The following is a 5,674-nucleotide window of genomic DNA, read 5'->3' as shown; positions in this document are numbered from 1 at the left end:
GGGGGGGGGAGGGGGGAGGGGGAGCTTTCTACTTACAGGTTTGATAAAGGTGTACCAGGGTAAGTCCAAAAAGTTCATCTTACACATAGTGAAAGGTATGAGATAACTAAGACCAGAATTGTATTTACAGTAGGTCTGCTCACATAATTCTACCAAAATAACAGTATCATCTAGCTTCTCTTAGTATCACACAGTTCTAGAGAACACACAAAACCCAATGTTTTAAAAGTTGTTATCATAGGCAAACAAAACCTAACAGAAGTCAGGGTGAGAATAATGCAGGGGGGAAAAAAACTCAGAACAAAGCCAATAACATGCCATTAATTCATCCTTCCAAATACAAGGTCATTTTCGTCTCTCATTGTGGAATGTATTGATTCTAATTAAGAGCAAATTTTCCTGCAGCGATAACAGTTATTATGACGTCTGGTTCAGACTGCTTCTGCAATGCACATGTACACTAAAAATCTATCCTTAAAATGCATCTTGGAGAAAAATCATTGACTTTTTTCTATTACACAAACATGTAAATATGCCTGTACAAATTTCTGCACAACCACTACACAGAGGTTCAATATAGTGAAATAAACTCACCCACAACCACTTTCATAAATAGTCATTTCTCTCACTCTGTGATCTCAAACAACAAATGCATTTCCATGTCACTTGTCCCGTATTACCTGCATCTTCACAGACCACAGAGCTGAAACCAGCCAAGCAGCTTTGTTAGAGCACAAGTCTTCTCCAAGATATATCAACCAACAAGGTTCAACAAACAGGTTCAGGCCTACCAGTGGCAAACCCCCCCTCCTCTGCTACTAAGACAAGCTGTTACCTACTTTGTAATTAAGAGGCATTTCACAGGCAAAAGAATGAATATGCAATAACCAAAAGCCATTAAAGCTGCCACTGCAACAGTATACTGTCTTCTCTGCTATCAAGTCTATTGCCTCCGGATTTAAATTTTAAAAACAACAAATTAAAGGAAAACAACAATTCTGAAAGAGCTCAACAAATAGAACATTTTCCCACATCTGACTTTTCGGCTGTAAGATCAAAAGCCAGCTACAAGTTCTCCTTCTTAAATCCATCTCCATCTTTAAAGCCCAAAAGACATTCTTCTGTTTTTAGCAGGCTATTCAGCCTAAAAAAAAAAAAAAAGGTATCTTAATTTGAGAGTATCTGTCTTGACACAAACCTCAGAAGTTTAGTTTTTTAATTCTGAGGTGGAAGGGTAGGGAGGCAACAATGAAGTACCTACTTACAGCTCAGGTCCAAGCAAAGCAAGAATTTGTTCACACTGTCCATGCATAACTTTCATCCACACACTGAAACACTGAGCAACCAGACTCTTGATTAACTTCTGCCAGAAATCTTTGTATTCTATGGGAAGAAAATTACCTTTTGTATAATACTGTCCTTCACAAGTCAATTATAACTACATTTAGTTATAGTATTCCTCAGTGTTCTCCAGAAAAGAAGGCAAAAAAGCAAAGACAACAGGAACATTTTGTGGCAAGTAACGACATGTAAAGTTCAGAGTTGAGGAGGAAAAGGCAAAAAAACTAGCTTTGCACAGGAAGTTTAACAATTAAATATTCAGTCTTTTGTTCTAATCTGTGCCTGTCAGTTTACAGAACAGAGGCACCACTGTGCAGCACCATTTTTTTTATATTTTTTTTTAGGTATGTGGAACAATTGCCTTATGTAAAATTGTTGTACAAATACTCTTTCTACCTGCTATGCATGTGGGATGGCAATGTAAATTGTAATGTAAACTGCAGGATGGCAGTGTCAATTTTGTTCCAAAAGTAGCAACAGCTCTCCTTGCTCCTAAAAGAGAATTTAATGAAGCCATCTGCTCGCAGTTGAGACTATTCTAAAAACATTCTGCATTATTTATGCTCCGTTTTGCAGCTCAAAGCCTGGCTAGGATCTCAAGGCTGCAACCTTTGCAAAAAACAAAGTAAGAAGCAGAATTAAACACTACTGAAAACATCTTGCTCATATGTATGCTAAAATACTTCAGTATCTGCATATTTCATATCAGATATCATATTATTGACATTTTTAGCAACATTTTTATTTTAAAGGCAATAGATTAGCAAAGTGCAATGTGCATATAAAATTGAATCTCACAACACTTTTTTTAAAGCAATGAATGTGTTCTTAGATAAAGTAAACCAGTGTCAAATCACAGAATCACATAATGGTCTGTTGCAAGCGACCTCTAGAGATAATCCAGTCCAACTCCCCTGCTAAGGATCAGATAGACCATATTACACAGGACTGCATCCAGGTGGGCCCTGAATATCTCCAGAGAAGGGGGACTCCACAACTCCCCTGGGCAGCTTGTTCCAGTGCTCTGTCACCCTCACAGTAAAGAAGATTTTTCTCATATTTAAATGGAACTTCCCATGTTCCAGTTTGTGCCCATTGCCCCTCGACCTGTCACTGGGAACTACTGAAAAACATTTGGCTCCATCCTCCTTGCACCCACCCTTTAGATATTTATAGGCATTAACAAGGTATCCCCTCAGCCTTCACTTCTCCAGGCTAAAGAGTCCCACATCTCTCAGCCTTTCCTCATCAGACAGATGCTACAAACCCTTAGTTTTCTTTGTTGCCCTCCGCTGGACACTCTTTAGTAGTTCCCTCTCTCTCTTGCACTGGTGAGCCCAGAACTGGATGAATTATTCCAGATGTGGCCTCACCAGAGCAGTTTATATACACCTCAGTGCTACAGCCTCATTTAAGCATAACCAAAAAATGAAGAACTTATGTTCATTTAGTTTCCAAAAAATCTGCCATCCATCTGTAAAATATCAACCAAGATATATGAATTTAAAACTGTACAGACTATAGGAAAGGGCTCTCATGACTTAACTGCCATGCACCTCTGCCAGCCAGTTTCAGATGCCAAAATATTGCCTGTAGTTCAAGGATGTATATATGGGCTAAAAGTACTGGTAGAGACACACTCACATGAGAACAAACCCCAAGCACAGTTAGGTCTCATCCATTAAATTATTGCTTTTATAGAGTAGAGGTATATAACATATACTGAATTTTAATGCTTCATACCTAGAGGTACGCTTCTCCAATTTCCTTTCTGTTAGCACCCCTCTGGCAGCAGACTTAAACCATGGTTTTTCAAGGTGATAACTCTGCAGCACAGCACACAGAACTTCTGTTGCACCTAAGCAGTACAAATAAGCATAAGAGTGCTTCTTCAACTGAAAAACATGACCTTTAGTTATAACGCAAGTTTAAAAAGGTAAAAACCCGTTTCATTTTGTTTCCAAGATGACTCTGAAATTAATAGTGCTGCAAGTCATCTAGGAGCAGGAAATACATCCATCATAGTACCATGAACAATGGAGCCTTCCAATTCTGCCTGGTGCTTCTAGATCACTTTCCAACACAATTAATCATTGTATTCAGTTACAAACAAAACATCATGACCAAAAAACCCATGAAAAAAACTATGAGTGGAATAATAAAAAAACACATTTATTTGTAGGTGAGCAGAGCCTACAGACACCAACCAAGAGTGTGAATATACATGTATGCTTTGTATTTCATTGTTTCCACAGCAAGATTTTCTGAGAGGCAAGGGACAAAAATGGGAGAAAAACCCTTCTTCCAAACATTTTCTATGTAAGTTTTGAAAAGGTAAAGTTTCTCTGGGGGACCCACATCTAACATATGAAAACTGCATATTTTAAGTAAACAACTGGTGCCCAGGAGAGTTACCGCAATAGCAGCAATAGCAATATCAGAGTAAAGCTGCTATAAAATAAATAAATAAATCAGCAAAATGTCACACGAAAAGGTGAGTACAAACAGTTGCTCTGCTCTCACAGCACTGAGCGACAAAATCCCAGTTCTGTGCTCACACTGCTGCTGCTTCACAAACTCAAACAAAACCATTACCTCAGTTTACGTTTTTCTTCCAGATTCCTCTGTAGTCAAAACAAGTCTTGGACTTGTATTCATTTAAAAAGTGTGCTTTCCAAATTTGGATTTTCATATAAATGGAGGAACAAAAGCAAGGCTGTAATTTCAGAATTTCATAGCAGGAAGTAGACATGGTACTGAAATTACTCAGAAATAGGTTTTTTTTCCAGTGCTGGGGTTCTCCAAAAGCAAGTGTGCTGTTACTGTCATAGGCATAGCTTAACTCAATTGAAACAATACATGGCTGATAGACAGCTCTCAAATTAGGCCACAGCTATTTTGGATTTGAAAAGCCCAAAATTCAACTTCTACAAGAAGTCATCTCTCCCATTACAAACAATGCCATTTCCTCAATCTGCAAGGTTTAAGTGACTGAAACATGAGGCTCATGAAAACCAAAGCAGAAAGCAACAGAGTGCCATGGGTGTTGAAGACACACTGCACTTCCTGTTGTAAGAATGAAAACCACCCTATAACTCAGAGGGGAATGGTCTAAGTAGGGCAAACAGTGCTCCCCCAAACACATCTCCTTTTTAACCAGTGATTCCAGGATTAAGGCAGGAACCCACACTGCTACTTCTTTTGGCACTTCTCAGACCTGACGTTCTGGAGAATATCATTCTGCAAGTTGAGCAAAAATGTATTTTCCAGGCTACTGGTACAATCTCATCTACATATGCAAATTTTTTCTCCCCTTGCTGTCTGGTGCCTGTTATTTATCACAGATTACAGAGATTGTAAACTAACAACTGCCTAAAGTTTGCTCAGCTGGAAAAGCCCCAAAACTCACTTGTTTGAAGTGTGCCAGGCAAGACAGGGAAGAGAATTTGAACAAATATTAGCTGAACATAAACAGAGATACAGAGACTTGCCAACAATGACACAATCTCTTCTCCACCTTTACAAACAGGGACAGAATGTCCTCACCTAAGGAACCAGAAGAACAGGCACACAAGCAAAAAATTCACATGACACTTTATACAACCAACAGGCTGACAGTGCCTAGAAGGACAATTCAACAGCAGAAAATATGTAGCTTATATACTAGTACATGAGGTTTTTTCCCCCTTGTTCTTAGAGATACATGAAAATATTACATCTTGGTTCAAGAAACTAAGCCATTTGCTTTTACGGGGAAAAATGAAAGTGGTGACATCACTTTTCAGCCAGATCAGTTTTTTAATGTAGCTCACTGTACAGCCAGACAAGTTTTAATACCAGTGCAGAGGAACAAGGAAGAGCTCATTTAACTCTGGATTTAAAAAAAAAAAAAAAAAGCACTCTGCCTCTTTCACTGTGCAAGACTGCAGTCTTGGAAAGTGTTATGGTTTTAACTGAAATTCTGCCAACCAGAGAAAATAGATTGGAAGCTATCAACCAGTTGCCACTGTGGAACAAAGCATCTTTAACGTGTTCCTCACAAGGTGGGGTTTCCACCTGTCTCCTTAATTTGACAGTATCACAGTATGACAGTATCTTTTGAGTTTCTTGTCTAGAATTTTCCTTATGGCACTTGCACCAGAGACTTGACATGAACTCTGAAGCACATGCCCAGCTTTACTCCCTTCCCACTCAAAGCTTTGATCTGAGCTACTCTCAAAAGATTACAAAACCACTGAATGGCAGCTCTCCTCAGCTCTCCTCAGTTCCCATACTGACAAAAGCTAGTAGCCTGTGGCAGGGATATAATGCTTTAAAATGGACAGCAGCAGGA

The sequence above is a fragment of the Chaetura pelagica genome, unplaced genomic scaffold, assembly GCF_000747805.2.
Source record: "Chaetura pelagica isolate M959 unplaced genomic scaffold, ChaPel_1.0 scaffold163, whole genome shotgun sequence".
Taxonomy (NCBI): domain Eukaryota; kingdom Metazoa; phylum Chordata; class Aves; order Apodiformes; family Apodidae; genus Chaetura; species Chaetura pelagica.
Note: the sequence above shows the minus strand (reverse complement) of the source record.